General features: G+C 35.2%; 2 long non-coding RNA genes across 4 annotated transcripts; one reads left to right on the top strand and one right to left on the bottom strand.

Annotated features, from left to right (window-relative positions):
* Positions 1 to 4430: 4430 nt before the first annotated feature.
* On the bottom strand, positions 4431 to 12589 carry LOC133733579 (uncharacterized). Of its 2 annotated transcripts, XR_009857789.1 has the most exons (7): positions 12457 to 12589; positions 12098 to 12233; positions 5896 to 5996; positions 5701 to 5800; positions 5553 to 5590; positions 5329 to 5414; positions 4431 to 4681 (listed from the first exon to the last, which is right to left on the bottom strand). It is a non-coding gene; the product is annotated as an uncharacterized LOC133733579 (long non-coding RNA). The 2 variants fall into 2 exon arrangements; XR_009857790.1 differs by lacking the exons at positions 4431 to 4681; positions 5329 to 5414 and having other exon boundaries at positions 5458 to 5590.
* LOC133733612 (uncharacterized) lies at positions 9078 to 11178 on the top strand. 2 transcript variants are annotated; one of them, XR_009857800.1, is made up of 4 exons: positions 9078 to 9375; positions 9556 to 9597; positions 10229 to 10530; positions 10920 to 11178. It is a non-coding gene; the product is annotated as an uncharacterized LOC133733612 (long non-coding RNA). The 2 variants fall into 2 exon arrangements; XR_009857799.1 differs by having other exon boundaries at positions 9676 to 10530.
* Positions 12590 to 17468: the final 4879 nt, after the last annotated feature.

Genomic DNA, 17468 nt, shown 5'->3' with positions numbered 1-17468 from the left:
AGTACCATGATTCCATCTAAAAATAAAATTTAAACACAACATAGGACATCTGATAATTAAAAAAAGACCACCATACATGAAATTAAAAAGATCTGGTAGCTTTTCTTTATATTGAGTGGGTATATAACAATTATTTTCTCAAAGCAAATGAAAAGAGCTGGAGTGCAAGACAGAAAAATTAACGCATTGAAAAAAGCAGGCGGTTGAAGCCAACTATCTAGTGGGAACAAGAAACAAAACCATCAAATCACATTATACACATAAAGTGGGGAAGAAGGATTTACCAGGTATATGTGGGAGGGAGACAATTCATGCTTCTGTTGATTAGCAAGAGTACTGATTTGGGCAATAGGGGGAGACTAATTATACTACACTCATATATCACATTACTCAATTTAAAGTTATATAATCATTCCGAACTCAGAACCTCCTACTTGTAAATAGTTTTAACTTTTTAAATTTATGTATACGATTTTTTTAAATCACCACGAACCCTTTTCATTTATATTATCATAACACAAAATAAATGATGTCTATGTTGTAAGATAATTAACAAATTAAGCTTAAGATGCGGATTTTTTATTTATCAACTCAAAATCTTTAATTTATAAATACTAAACGTTGTGGGATATGATTAATAGATTAAGTCGTAAGAAGAATAAATTTTTTCTATATTATCCCTCACTCTTGCATTTTCTGGTGAGGATCAAATTTATAAGCGGCAACCAGCAGCCACACGCCCATGAATTTGACTCTTGGGGCTTTGTGAGGATGCACCTGCTTTCCACACGATCGATTTGTCTTTTCAATGACCTAAATCACCTAATTAACAATAAAGACATCAATATTTGCTTTTGTTGGGAGTCTATTGTCCACATTTTATAATAGAGAGAGCTAAGAAGGGACCAACGCCCTGAGATGCAGATACAAATAGAAGTTGTTTTGTTTTTATAATTTCCTAATAGCTAGTTTGATTGGCATATTCCACAGGGAAATTCAATCTACAAAGAATATATTCTGTATTACTGAAACTAGCAGAAGTTAACAAATGAAATTCAACCCTAGTCTTTGAAAAAGTATCTGGCATTGGCATAGTGTTAACAATTACTTGAGAGATCCAACAGCAATTATAGAACAGAAGATAAGTTTCTTTAACCACAAAAAAACAAGAGATTCAGAAATTAAAAAAGAAAATGATACAAGACTAAGCAAATTTACTTGATCCTTTGTATTTTTAGCTTCGAAAAATAGTTTGGCCACTCTATAGACTCGAGTAGTTCTCCATATATCTTCAAAGAAATCAAGCTTGGTGTATTATCAAAAATATGAAAAATCCCTGGCATATGGAATTTAAGCTGTGTGCCTCCCGTGTTACCACTTCTTAGATCATAAAAGTGAAACTCAAGATTTGAAGTTGAACGGAGAGAATTTACTGAGGCTATGCCATGCTCCCAAGCTCCCACTATAGCTGTGCAGGTAAGCTTATAAAGAGGCTATATGATATGTCTATGCAATAATCTTTCTCCCACCATTGGCTGTAATTTTTCAACGTCCATATCTGCCAATCATAGTATGGAAACATTCTCATATTAACAAGAGTCATAGATCGATCCTCTCATATTAATCAAGCCAAACAATGTTGGAGATTGTTCTCTCTTCCTGATTTGTTGGTTACGAAGGTGTATAAAGGGCGCTACTATCCTTCTTCCTCTCTTCTATCTGCATCTGTTGGGAGATCAAGCTCACTGATATGGAGGTCCCTCCTTTGGGGTAGAGAACTATTTGCTTCTGGTCTGCGATGGAGGGTGGGTGATGGTAGGTCGATTTTCATCTTTCGCGATGCTTGGATTCCTATTCCATACACATTTCGCATTTACTCCCCACCAAATTTGCTTTTCAATTCTCTTGTTTCTGAGTTGATTACCGTGGATGGTTATTGGAACATTGATCATTATTACATCACAGCTTTTGGTCAAGAAAGGTTGAAGCAATTCTCTCCATTCCTCTGCCGATAGCCTCCTACTCCAGATAGATTGTGTTGGCATTACACAAGAAATGGATTATATACGGTCAAGAGTGGTTATCAATTGCACAAAACTGCAGATTTCGAAATGAGGGGGGCGAAGGCAGTTCTAACTCACAAGAAGAACCAGTTTGGAAGTATGTGTGGAATCTGAAAGCTCCAGCTGCTACAAAGGTCTTTTTTTGGCATGCAATCCATGACATCTTGCCTTGTGCTTTTAATTTACATCGACGACATCTATTGTCTTCGATCTCCGGTCTGTTCCCGCTGCAAAATGGGCTATGAAACTACAGTACATGCCTTATGGTCCTGCTCTAAAGCCAAAGAAGTTTGGCTGCTCACTTCTTTTCGTATTGCCGTGGGAGGGTGGAAACATGGCTCTTTTAAAGAACTATTCAGATTTGGTATTTCTGTTCTTTCTAAATCGGAATTGATCTTTGTCTTAATGTGTTGTCGTCGAATCTGGCAAGCATGGAATAAAGAAATTTTTCAGAACAAATATATCCCTGCTTCTGTTCTCTTCTCACATATTCAAGCTTCAGTTTTAGAGTGGGTTTCCCTACACACTCGGCCTCCTCAACATTCACTTTCAACAGGTAATTCTGACAGATGGGTAACACCAAGCTTCCCTTTCCTCAAATTAAATGGAGATGCTGCTTTGGATGATGTACATGGTGTTAGAGGTATGTGAGCAGTCTTACGCAATGAAAGAGGTGATCTTCTTATTGCGGCTTCTAAAGGATTTCGTGGACGATTTGGTGTTAAGACAGCGGAGATTTATGCGGCTGCATTGGGTTTGCAGGTGCTATCTCAATATGGTTTTCACACCTTTCATCTCATTCTGGAATTATATCTGTAGTTAATGATCTTTGCAAGACAAGTGATGAATGGTCTGTGCAGGGAATGCTAATTGAAGAGGTTAAAGACTTGTTTCATCTTTTTTCTTCTGTTATTTGTACATATTGCCCTAAGAAATGTAATCAGGCAGCGCATGCTTTAGCTAGAAACGAGCTTTTGTTTCCTGCATTTCAAGTTTGGGTAGAAGACGGGCCACAATGGCTCTCTGATGTACTTCAAGCTGATGTATCTATCTAATTTATTTATCAATGAAAGTTTCTTCTTCTCAAAAAAAAAATGGTTGCAAATTCGGAAAGTTGGGATGAGGAGTCCATCCAAACTCCTTTTTCTCAATATCAAAAGATAGTATCCAACTGATCTCTTTCAATTCACATCGATAATTATGATCCACCAACCTATGCATTTTTCCATAGGCATATACGTCGTTCATGAACGTTTTACAACGGCAAGGAGTTTGGATGGGAAAAATGCATCCAAAACAGGAACGTTTGAAGAGTAAATGTTACGTCGTTCAAATTAATATACTGAATTAATCGGGTTAACACCAAAACAGGAAACTAGTTTCAAGAGTAGATGTCACAAACGGTCCCCAAAGTTCGAACCATTTAACAGTTTGATACATAACATTCTAAAACTATCACATTGGTACCTCAAAATTAATCTTTGATATACTTTTAGTACCCTCCATTTGTAACACGGTTAACTCATCATTTTTGTCAACAACGTTTTCATATAAACTCGACGAAGAAACTGATAAGCGATGTAACAAACTGAATTCAGCAGCCTACAGATCTCAGTTGAAGATTTTCTGATATAATGGGTAACGTCTGCCAAGTCTCTTTACAATGTGATGTCATTCTTTTGCGCTGCTGGGATACCTTTCTTGGAAGAAAGCATTATGTGAGTAAGCTTCAAGAAAACCTTGAAGCTCTGGATTCTTCTTTGCAAGATCTAACTGCTTTAAAGAATGATATCAAGAGAAGAGTTGCAGCCGCTGAGCAGCAGCTACTAATGAAGCGCTTAGATCAAGTACAAAGTTGGATTTCAAGGGTGGAAACAATAGAGGCACGAGTTAGTCAAGTTGTCAATGATGCTCCGCAACATATTGAGAAATTGTGTTGTGGAGGTTACTGTTCAAAACACTACATATCCAGTTACAAGTATGGGAAAAAAGTTGCCAACAAATTGGTGGAACTCTCTGATTTGAAGAACAGAGGAGAACATATTGAAGAGGTGGCAGCAAAAACCATACCTAGCCTGCAGCTTTAGTCAATGAAATACTTCTAGAGCCAACCGTGGGAATGGAAATTATGATTAATAAAGTCTGGACCTACATCGAAGATGAGAATGTGAGAGTAATTAGCTTATACTAGGAATAGTGCCCGCGCTTTGCTGAGGGATGTGAATTGCGACCATGAAATGTACTAAGTTTATGCAACTTTGTTTCTAAACTGAAGGCTTCCCTTTAATCCACTGTGCCTTTGTCTACTCCCTCTTGTTCATCATCTTCAATAGTTAGTATAAAACTAAACATAAAAAAAACAGAATATAAACGACAAAACAGTACAATATGATCACTTTTCAATATATATGGCAGCTGCCAAAAAAATAGTTGTTCTAGTTGCTCTAGATATATATGCGCAAAAGGTGTTAAGCAAAAGGAGAAAATCCTATTCATGCTAACGCCAAAACAATTCATTAGTGCTTGCTTTTCGCTTTTGATCTAAACATCTCTGAGAGTAAGGCAACCTCTTGATCATTTGATATTTTAACAATCTGACGCCTTAGAAAAGAGTTAACCTGCAGTCAACTTACACAACGTTTCGAGACTATTAAAATCTGCTGCAAGGACAAATGTACACAATGTTAGAGAGACTACTAAAATAGAACTATAATGGGTGAAGCAATAAGTCATTTCACATTTTAAATATAGTTCTTAATAAAATTTACTGAGAGTGACCTTGTGATAAACGATCGACTCCTCAAAAGAAATATGATAGCAAAGAAAGCAAGTTAAAAACCTGTATACTTAATCAATTCAAGCAAATATAAAATTGGAGTATAAGCAAAGCAAACGAATGCATAACCAATTTAAGCAAATGTCTTAGCAACTGGCCAAGTTCAATAGTTGAGAAAGAATATTGGATAACTTTACGATCATAAGTTTTAAGGTAAGTAATAATGAAAACAATGCTTTAGTATACAAAGTAAAAAGCTTGAAATTCTTACTAAAAGTAATTTTACTGCACACAAAAATCAGATAAAGTACTTCAACAGTTTTGGTTAAAACTGGGATTACAACTTTCTCAAAATAAATATATATATATATATATATATCTCTATCCAAATTAAATGAACTTTAGGTATGAAATGTCAATACAGTCCAAACTGTTGCAAGAGTATGTCAAACTCATTATAAATTAAAAAAACTGAATATAGAAGCTAACCTAGCATGTTAGATAATGAACAGCAGCAATGGTGGTGGTTATATGCTCAACTTTCGTTTTGATTTCTGGATCTTATACATGAGTTTCTGCCTCAGGATCACAAAAGAAATAAACAAACAAAGTAAAAGAGGCAGAACATATCACAACAAAAACAAATTAGCCATATTTAGCAAAAACAATACTAATGGACAGAGTTCATTAACAGGCCTCCATGGCTTGCGTACCAGCAGTAAGATCTTTGTTCTCTTTGGTCCCTAAATTGCTGTGAAACAGAAAACACATAATTAATCAAAAACTGCCATATATTTATTTGTAAGAACTATTTAGCAAAACTTTGCAGTACTGAGATCAAAAGATGGATATGATCATCACCTGCTGACAAAACCGAGCTAGAATTCCAGCATATACGTGCCGGATTTCATTGTGTATCTTCTGCCTCAACGCCTGATAACGACGATGTAGGACTGATCTTCTAGAAGTAAATTACAGAAACATAAATTACAGAAACGTAAATCAATCATAAAGAATGCTAAGAAGGTTTACCTGACTGTCCTTAAATTTGTATACCTTTTAAATAAGAAGGGGAAGCTCCGATTTATGGAATACGATTTACCCTGCCTCGTCCCATAGCATTACTCGTATTTGTTCCATCCTACACATTTGCTATCCTGCATTTGCATCACTCATATAGATCAATTATTTATGTAAACTTGATAAATTCATGCTGAAGGCTTATTATGCTATTAATATTGACTGATGATGATGTTCTGATTAATACAGATCCATACACTACTAGCAAAATAACAATACACACGGATTTACTGTAGTTAAAAGCCACAGAAATCCGTGTGAAATAGAAAAAGCCACAGAAATCCGTGTGAAATGAGCATAATCGGACCCACAATAATTTATACAATAACAATATCAACGGAAATCCGTGTGCATAAACAACAGTCACAGATATCTGTGTAAAAACTAAAACATTTTCACACGGATATCTGTGTGAAAATCAATTCACACTGATTTCTGTACGTATTATAAATTAGTTTATTTCGAAATAATTAATTTTTTATATTATGTGAATTATGGAGGGACGGATTTCCGTTACAATAAATATTTGATACAGATATCTGTGTGAAAAGAACATAATTGAGCCCCACAGTGATTTATACAATAACAATATCGACGGAAATCCGTGTGAATAAACAATAGTAACAGATGTCTGTGTAAATGATAAAATATTTTTACACGGATATCTGTGTGCAAATCAATTCACACTGATTTCTGTGTGAAAATCCGAAATTAGTTTATTTCGGGATCATTAATTTTGTTTGTTATGTGAATTACGGAGGGACAGATTTCCGTTATAATAAGTATTTGATACAGATTTCTGTGTGAAATGACTAACACACACGGATTTCCGTGTGAAAATGACTAACACACACGGATTTCTGTGTGAAATGACTAACACACAGATTTCCGTGTGAAAATGTTGACACAGATATTCGTGTGAAAAACAATGAGCTACAGAATTCCGTGTGAAAAAGGAGACTACACACAGAAATCCGTGTGAATAAACAACAGTAACTGATGTCTGTGTAAAAACTAAAACCTTTTCACACGGATATCCGTGTGAAAAGAACAATTAGCTACAAAATTCCGTGTGAAAAAGTATAGGTATATATAAGGTTTACCACTTATTTGATATCGAAATAACGGCGGATTGAGTTAATTTTTTTACACAATACCTATTAATACACTATAAATAGATGGGTAATGTCAAATTTATTGATTTTCAATTTTTATTTTTTGGTTCGCACAAAATTCTTATATGTCTACTAATGTGGTATAACTAGTTTATTAGTTGTAAATAAAAGTATACCTTCCATGAGCAACAATGCGTAGGAAATAGACTTTATCAAAATCGACCGTAGGATGTTATTATGATAAGAATAAATGGTTGTGTTCAAAATTTCAGCTATTTTCGTCGTCGTTTGGGTTTCGATCTAGTAGGTCAACCCTAAACTTTAAATACTACATAAAACTAATATGCTCATAACCGCTCACTCGTAACTTATTTTTTTGATCTGTAAACTCTCATGCTCTCATGGGTAGAAGCTATATCTAATGTAAAAATTTCTGAAATTTTATCTCCTCAAGGGTCGGCTCCCCTTTGGGAAGTAGAAGCGTTTAAAGGGTTGACAGGTTTTTGGTACAGATATCTGTGTGAAATGAGTAACACACACGGATATCTGTGTGAAATGTTAACACGGAAATCCGTGTGAAAAGAACCATTAGCTACAGAATTCCGTGTGAAAAACTATATTAGCTACAGAATTCCGTGTGAAAAACTCTATTAGCTACAGAATTCCGTTACAATAAGTTTTTAGTAAAGAAAAGTATACCTTCCATGAGCAACAATGTGGAGGAAATAGACTTTATCAAAATCGACCGTTGGATGTTGTCATGATTAGAATAAATAGTTATGGTCAAAATTTCTGCTATTTTTGTTATCGTTTAGGTCTCGATCTACTAGATCAACCCTGAACACTAAATACCACATAAAACTAATATGCTCATAACCGCTCATTCGCAACTTATTTTTTCGATCTGTCAGCTCTCATACTCTCATGAATATGAGGTATACCAAATAATGTAAAAATTTTGAAAAGTTTATCTCCTCGTGGTTTTACTCCCCTTAGGGAAGTATAGGTGTATATAAGGTTAACCACTTTATTTGATACTGAAATAACGATGGATTGAGTTAATTTTTTTACACTATACCTATTAATACGCTATAAATATATGGGTAATGTCAAATTTATCAATTTTCAATTTTTATTTTTTGGATTGCACAAAATTCTTATATGTCTACTAATGTGGTATAACTAGTTTATTAGTTATAATCAAAAGTATACATTCCATAAGCAACAATGCATAGGAAATAGACTTTATCAAAATCGATCGTAGGATGTTATCATGATAAGAATAAATGGTTGTGTTCAAAATTTCAGCTATTTTCGTCGTCGTTTGGGTTTCGATCTAGTAGGTCAACCTTAAACCTTAAATACTACATAAAACTAATATGCTCATAACCGATCGCTCGTAACTTATTTTTTTTATCTGTAAACTCTCATGCTCTCAAGGGTAGAAGCTATATCAACTAATGTAAAAATTTCTGAAATTTTATCTCCTCAAGGGTCGGCTCCCCTTAGGGAAGTAGAAGCGTTTAAAGGGTTGACCGGTTTTTGGTACAGATATCTGTGTGAAATGTTAACACGGAAATCTGTGTGAAAAGAACCATTAACTACAGAATTCCGTGTGAAAAAATATATTAGCTACAGAATTCCGTGTGAAAAAATAGAATAGAGACAGAATTATGTGTAAACAATAATTAACATGACTAGTTATATATTACCGAGATAAATACACACGAATATCAGTGGTAAATATATATGTATCTCACACGGATTTTTCGTGGTAAATTTTTTCCCGCTCATTTTTTTGGAACAAATTCAATTTCCCTCCCCTAGTAGTATTACACACGGATTTCCGTGGATTACTGAGGTACATACACACGGATATCAGTGGTAAAGGTAAATGTATTTCACACGGATTTCTGTGTGAAATATTATAAACACACTGATTTCCGTGCATCACTGCTGCTTAAAACCAGATTACCCAGCCTCCTCCGAATTCTCCTCTGTCTCCCTCTCTCTCATCTCCTCCACCCACTGCCCCCTCCCCCACCCTCTTCTCCGCCTCCCCCTCTCTCTGCTCCCCCTCTCTCTCATATCCCAGCTCCTCTTCTCTGCCTCCCTCTCTCTCATCTTCAAATTGTTTTGGTTTAATGGAGGACAGAGGAACTAGATCTGTTTTCTCTCTCCTCCGACACCCACTTCCGGTCACCACCGTGACTCACCTCCACCATCACAGACCTCACCGACCTCTGACGAGTTTAACGCAGCCTCCTTGACTTCCGGCAACAACCCGTGAAGGACCCTGTGCTTTTTCTCAAACCGACGTCGTCTTACTTGGAAAACGGAGGTGAGCATCGATATATTCTGTTTTCATTTTGTTCTTCCATTTATGTCGAAATCAGTCATTCTGTTTTGTAATCATTCTTTTCTGTAATTGTGTTACTAGTTTGGATTTCATCTATTTCTGAATTTGAGTGTCTTATGGATTGAATTTTGGATTTGGTTTTCGCCTTTTGGGTGTTTATAGGCAGTACTCCTGGGCTCGATATCGAAGTACTCCCTGAATCAGGTATAATTTTCGTTATTATCTTTGGGTTTTATACTTTTGGTTCTCTTCAGTTGATTTGATGATTGAATTGGGTTGTAGAAGTTTATAAATCCACGGAATGGATATTAAGTCTGATCATGCAGATTTTGTAGTATTATGTGATCTAAGTTTGGAATTGGGGGATAGCAGTTTGAGCATCAAGTAAATATAACTGATAACACTGCCGGGATTCTTGCCGATTATTAGACTTTATAGGTAACTTTGTATGATTATACATTATATTGTGTAAATCTTAGCCAAAATATCCATCTAAAGACAATAAAAGAATGAACTAAAGAAAATGTACCAGTGCAACATAAGACTTTTTATTTTCTGATGAAAGGGAAGTATATGGACATATAAGATGCCTGTGAATCCCTCATTTTGCTGCTTTAGATTTAGTGAAGATATATGATCTATCTGTAAGTAGGGAATTGTGAGTACAAATGACCAATAGAACACTAGAACAGTAACTATGCATAACAAAATAATATTATGCAGATAACCATTTCTTCGGGCAGAAATATTTCCTGGATTTCAGTGCTATAATTGTGTCATTTCCTTCATGTATTCATATCTCGGTATGATTCCTGTTAATTCATTTCATTGCCAGGTATCAAAGACATATCGAGAAGAAAAAATGTTACAAGAAGCATATGTATAATGTATTCATTGTAAAGGCTAAAGTCGGACTGAGTGCTTTTGTACAGGCAGTAGGAATCGGTAAAGGGAAGCAAGATCTAACAGGCATTTCCATGGAGTCTTCAAACTAAAATCAAGTTCTTCCTGTTTTTGTTGCTTCTTGTTGCTTACCTACTTCTGCTTTCTACTGCAGTGCTTCGGAAAAGACCGGCTCCTTTAGCTCACGGTACCCCTTTGGCGAATTCCGTGGTTTAGTTTCTCCAGAGTTGAAGGGTAAGAATAAGCTCTGAACTCTGTTAGGTGTCTTTTCTCTATTGGTGGTGCTGACCCTTCATACTTGGATTTTGATTTTTCATCTGTTTAATTGTTTAGATAGAACTAACTTATCTACATCAAGCATTGGAACTAACTTATCAATTATTCATTTTAGAGGTTATGAGTGCGATGCAATGCCGCTAGGCACAGGAACTTTGCAAGGGATAATATTGCAGCATCTTTTTTTTTTTTTTTCTGAAAATATGGGTTGCAATTTGGTTGTTAAGTTGCAATGAAGTTGTGCTATTAATTTATGGATGGTTGATTGTAGTGGGCAGCTATATACATCTTTATCTTTATTAGTCATAACGTTTGATTCCATTCTTCATGGAATTTTTATGGTGCAGATGGAATCTCAATTGTCACCAACTTGATGAGGAAAAAGATTATGAAAGCGAAGTTCAGACTTCCTCCACTCTCAGATGCAACACCAGCACCTCAACACACCCGCTCATTGTTTTTAGGAAGTTTCTTTTGCACATGTGGTGAAGGAACTAATGTCCATAAATAGCTTCTAGGATATTGTATTTCCTTTTCGATTTGCAATTAAGAAACTATTTGTATATGATGACTCTATGAATATAAGTTCGCATATTCTTTTCTTAATTTATTGTTATTTTATGAGTTATTGAACTGATTGTGTCAACTTTAATTAAGTAAAACAGAACATAAAGCATAATAAGAAAATTAACGAAATTGGTTCCTAATTAATTAGCAGATTTTTTTTTTGTATTTTTTTTTTTTATAAATGCTATCACTTTTACACACAGAAATCAGTGAGAGTTAGGGTAAAAGAATTTGACACAGAAATCCGTGTGCGATAGGTACATATTTGACACAGAAATCCGTGTGAGATAGGAAGTTATTCACACGGATTAATCATGGAAAGACAGTGGGGCCCACGTCTAATATTCACACGGAAAAAATAATCCGTGTGAGATAAGTACATATTTGACACAGAAATCCGTGTGAGATAGGTAAACATTTGCTACAGAAATCCGTGTGAAATAGAGTTGTTCACACGGATTTCGTTCCATTCTGGTAATTTATATTTATGGAATTATAGTGGGGCCCACGTTAGTATTTCGCACGGACAACATAATCCGTGTGAGATGAGCATTACCCCCCCTCCAAACCGCACGGTAACACCAGTCTGTGCGTGCACTGTGTGTAAAAGCTATCACACACTGAAATCAGTGTGAGATAGTCTTATTACCCACAGATTAAAATCCGTGGGTAATTGTTGTTTTGCTAGTAGTGATATATTCTGAATGAACAACAATATATGCTTATTTATGTTAAATAAGGGATCACTATTTAGAATCTGGTTTCCTCCTACAACATTTCCAAGAGCTCCTGATCAGTCGACCCTGACTCCTTTGAAATCTTTTTATGCATTGAATATATATCATTACCACTGAGTGAGTTGGTCAAAGCTTGAACCTCACTTATTTTTTCCTTCATTTACAGTAATGTATGCTAATAAGGTTATTCTTCCTTCATTTACAATTGAGTATCACTGTACCTCTGGCAGTGAGCATATCCAGGCATCGTGCACCAAGTAAAAGACTGAATTACCAATAGGTCCAGCTAGATGCAACTTCTTCCAATTTGATATATGCACGAAAACCAGAGAATCCTGATTGGAACTTGAACTTAGGCTGAAATATGATAGAAAACAAAAAAATTGATTTACAAAACATAGCCACAGGGAAGCTGAATTAATTATAGGAAGTTTCTATTGATAAATCAAACTTCAAATCAATCTGTGAATTCATGGACATCAGTCGAAGTTCAAATCAATTGAGATAAACAATCTATAGTTAATCAGATTTCTAACTTGATAAAAACAAAAAGTGAAAAATAAGGATTGATGATTCTAACCCAATTATTGGTGCAGTCTTGTGTTGATCAGAAATCTCAAACAGCGGCGTAACTATAGTCGGTGGAAGTGAACACTTCTGGAAGGGCTTGGAACCTAAGCGCTATGCTCTATAGTCTATATGGGTAGGGAAAATGGCAAAAATGTAAGGGAAAATGATCATTTATCCGATTTTAGGCTAAAAATTGTCCACTTGCTCCACCAACTGTTTTTAACCCCATTTACCCAAAACACTCTAAGGGATTATTTCCCCTTTACCCAATTATTTTTTTTTTTTTTTTTTTTGAGACTTTTTTGCCCTCTCCTTCTTTCTCACTTAGAGAGAGAAGTCACCTTCCACCTTGTTGTGCTCCGGTGACCAGTGGCCGGCGCGGTCTCCGGCGAATGGTGACCGGATTCCGGCGACCAATGACCGGATTCCGGGAACCGGTAACCGAAATCTGGCGACCGATGACTGGAATCCGGAATCCGGCTATTATTGCCCCCCAGTAATCATATTACTGCCCCCCAGTAATCATATTATTACCTCCCAAAAATCATATTATTGCCGTCCAGTGAATTGTATGAACTCCCAAAACCAAAATGAATACACTACAGGAACAATTGATCAATTTATAATCATATTATTGGCTCCCAATAATCATATTATTGCCCCCCAATACAAAGTCCAATGTCTCTACTGCCTCCCAATAGACCACCAAAAATGCACCATTTTGTATGATTCACAGATAATTTGTCTTTAATACACAGAAAACAACAGGTAACTTATCAATACACCACACTATAGTGATCCCTGTCCCTCATTTCAAAGTCTACTGGGGGCCAATAATGTGTCTACTGGGGGCCAAAAATGCACCATTTTGTATGATTCACAGATAATTTGACTTTAATACACAGAAAACAACATGTAACTTATCAAAACACCACACTATAGTGATCCATGTCCCTCATATCAAAGTCTACTGGGGGCCAATAATGTGTCTACTGCCCCCAGTAGACCATCAAACAAACTTCACAGTTACATTGCAATTCCTTCCTCATTCTCAGGGTTCACAGTGTATATAAAAAAAAAAAAAAAGTGTTATGGGCACCCAAGAGTGTGAAGCCAGCCCCTCCTCCTCCTTCGCCGGACGACGACGACGAGCGCGCCAAGAAGAAGCACAAGCTCATCCTCGGAATCAAACACCAACAGCAAAATCGCAAACCTGGGATTGAGGACCTTGGGTTGGCTCCCTTTCAAGGTGGTCTCGGCGTCTCGGGCTGTCTAATCGGATTTGGAATCGGGTCAAGGTCGGGCTTTCGTGTTTGAGGTCGACGTTGATCTCCAGATTTGTGGTTTGACTTAGTGATTGACACGATGGTCCGGTGCTGCTTCTGATGGGGACAGGAATGGTTGCCTGGGCTCGATGATTTGACTTAGTGATTGGCACGGTGTCTGGTGCTGCTTCTGATGGGGACATGAATGGTTGCCTGGGCTCGATGATGGAGTAGCCAGCGGTGATGGCCGAGAAGCCGCAAAGGAGGCAGATCGACGACGGTGGTCTGGGTGAGGAGGCGGATGAGAGAGAGAGAGAGAGATATCGTTGACGGTGGTCTGGGTGAGGAGGGGATGAGAGAGCGAGAGAGAGAGAGAGAGAGGGGGAGTGTAATTTATGAATTAAAATAAGGGCGAAACTGTCAATAGCTGTTAGATTGGGTAAATGGGGTTAAAAAACTCTTAGTGGAGTAAGTGTGCAATTTTGAAGCTGAAATTGGGTAAGTGGTCACAGCCCCAAAATGTAAATTGGAGGAGAGTTCTGATGGATCTAGAACTTGATAAAGAAGACAAAAGGCGGATATTTTTCAAAGAATCTGGAAACTGACAAAAGTAGATATTTATCAAAAAGTGTGGAAAGTTCAATCTAGCAAATCAAATTGAACTGTCTGAAAGTGAAACTTGGTTGAAAGTGAGTAGGTTTTCTAGGATAATTTTGCAAGCAGCTTCTGAGATTCAGAACTTCAAATAGATTTAAGTCGTGTGTTACTTGTTTTTTTTTGTCTTGCTTCTTCTTCTTTTTTCTTTGGATTGACTTTTGTTTACAGTAAATATCATATAAAAATGTAAAAGTCTATAATCATTATTTATTTGGAGATAAGGTCTTTGTCAGATAAATTTTGTCACACGGGGTATGTACTAAAGTTTGAAAACAACTGACAATTTTCTCTGTGCTTTTCATCCATTAATAATAAAATCAAGAAGACTATTTTTGATCGACTCAATGTACAATACAATACAAATTTATCTTTATAAACTTTTTAATACATCTTTATAAACTATATTTTTAGTATATTGATTTGGTATATCGTTGTTATTATTTATTAAAAATTTTAATCTATTTCTTGATGTAACTCTTGAAAGCGCAACATATAATTGTCCATGTGTAAAAATTGGTTCAGGTAGGTAGATATATGCCGACTTGATTTAATGATTGACCTTGACTTTTATTAATAGTCATAGCATAACATGGTTTTATTGGAAATTGTCGTCTTTTAAAAACAAATGGCCATTTATTTTCAGATGCGGTTAGAACAATTCTAGGTATGACAATTTTTTGACCTATGTTATTTCCTGTTAATATTTTTGCTTCAATTAATCGATCAAATAATTTTGTGACTATTAATCTTGTACCATTACATAGACCGGATATTTGATTTAAATTTCTTAATAACATGATTGGCATTCCAACTTTTAAAATTAATTCATGAGATGGTAATCCATTAAACTCAAGTTTATTCAAAAATTCTACAGGATATAAAACATTAATATTTTCATTATTTCCAGAATTTAACAAAATAGTGTCAGAACTTAAGTAAGTAGTTGTGTCACCTGGTAATAAATTTATAGCATAATCATTTATTTCTCGAACTGTAGTATTTCGTGGTGTAACGATTGCACATTCTTTTAAATAATTAAAATTATTGTAGTTAATATTAAAATTTGGATAAGTTGCAAGAAAAATTACTTCTATTGGATTCGTATAATTATGAATAAGTAAATCATTTGGAATTTCAACCCAAGCTGTATCTTCATCATTTTCATAATCAGTTGAATATATATTGCCTTCTCCAATTTGTAATAACCAATTTCCAAAAGTGGAAATATTTGTTCTTTCTTCATCTGTTAAATTCTTTTTCAATAATCTCATATTTTCTGTTAGATGAAATCTTTTAAATGATGACCAAATGTATGAACTATTCAACGAAGCTTCAATTATTTGTTCCTTAGTTCCTCCTGTAATAACAGGTAAAATTTGTCTAAAATCTCCACCCAATAAAATTGGTTTACCACCAAACGGTCTATCAACTTCCATATTGTTTGAATCTGATAAAATATCACGCAAAGATTTGTCTAATGCTTCAAAACAATGTTTATTACACATAGGAGCTTCATCCCAAATAATTAATTCTGTTTTCTCAATTAATTTTGCAAGTTGAGTGCCTTTTTTAATTGGACATATTGATAAATTATTAATTATGAGAGGTATTTTAAATCGAGAATGAGCCGTTCTGCCATTTGGTAATAATAATGAAGCAATTCCAGATGAGGCAACAGCTAAAACAATTTTTCCTTGTGATCTTAATTTATTTATTATCGTATGCCACAAAAATGTTTTGCCAGTTCCTCCATGGCCATGAACAAAAAAAGTATTACATGTTTTTTCTTCAATTGCTTTAATAACTTCATCGTATACAATTTTTTGACATGTATTTAGTTGACTCACTAAATTATTATGTTGGCGTTTTAATTCAAGGCAATCATAATCTAATTCTTCTTTTAAAAGTCTATTATTTAGTTCAACTATTTTGTTCGTGTCAGGCATGGGTAGTTGATGATCTTTTAACGAAGTTGACGATCTATTAAATATTTGTTCCAATTCAAATAATAGTTTATTTTTTAGCTCTGATTCAGGTAGAATTAAATTTGGATTTCCAACTTCAATTCTAGCTTTATATAAAATATCATCACACATATTGAACCAATGCGAATCTAATAACTTCTGAGGATTTGCAACATCAGAAAATAAAATAATTGTAACGAATAATTGACGGATTTCAGAAGTTGTTGCTGCATGTAAAGAATTTTCCAACGCTTCAATCCATTCTTTATCATCACCTAATAAACCCAAAATTCGGCAAGCTTTTTGATAAGAAGAATATGTAATACCATTAATTGTTTTTATTGAATCAAAATTTTGACAGCCTTTTTGAATATTCAACAACATTCTCATATAATATAATTCGCCCGATGTAGGAGGTACATGCGCTATTCGACCAATAGTTTCACATCTTTTTCTTGGTGTCCAACATTTTTTATCTTCATCCCATACAAACTTAGTTGGAAATTCTACATAGGCTAATTCAGATGCTCTCGGATAAATGGTGTTTGCCTTAAACCATCCAGTAAGCATAGTATCTTCTGCACTTTTTTGTTTTATGATCGATTCAATTGATTGATATTCGTTAAAAACAATATTTTGTTCTGAAGGCAAATGAATATGTAAATGCTGAACAGCAGGATGTCGGGAATGAATTGAATATTCGAACAATCTCCATACAGATTCATGAGGAGTTAAATAACGACAATTAAGATAAGTTGTAATTTCATCATTTGGATTTTCACGTAATAAAACTCGAGCTCGGTCTGGACCTTTATTAATATATTTAAATAAATATTTAATTAACATAGAATGAGAACATGATTCAACATTAATGTGAGCATTATATCTTAATAATAAATTTGAATTATAAGGGACAACAAAATTGTTTCCAATATGAACACCATTTTTCACTACAAATTTTGTATGGTCATCACGACGTTCGTATACAGAAGGTGCACTTGTTTCAAATATAGTACTTGTAGGCCGTGTTTGTTAGGGGGGATTGTGTTACCCCGGCTTAATTTCTTTTAGAGTCCTCCACTCTTCAAGCCAGGTTATGCTATAGAGTTCCTTGACCCATGTTTGGTGCCAGCGGG

The sequence above is a fragment of the Rosa rugosa genome, chromosome 2 (genome assembly GCF_958449725.1).
Source record: "Rosa rugosa chromosome 2, drRosRugo1.1, whole genome shotgun sequence".
NCBI lineage: Eukaryota > Viridiplantae > Streptophyta > Magnoliopsida > Rosales > Rosaceae > Rosa > Rosa rugosa.
This window is presented reverse-complemented; position numbering and strand designations above follow the sequence as displayed.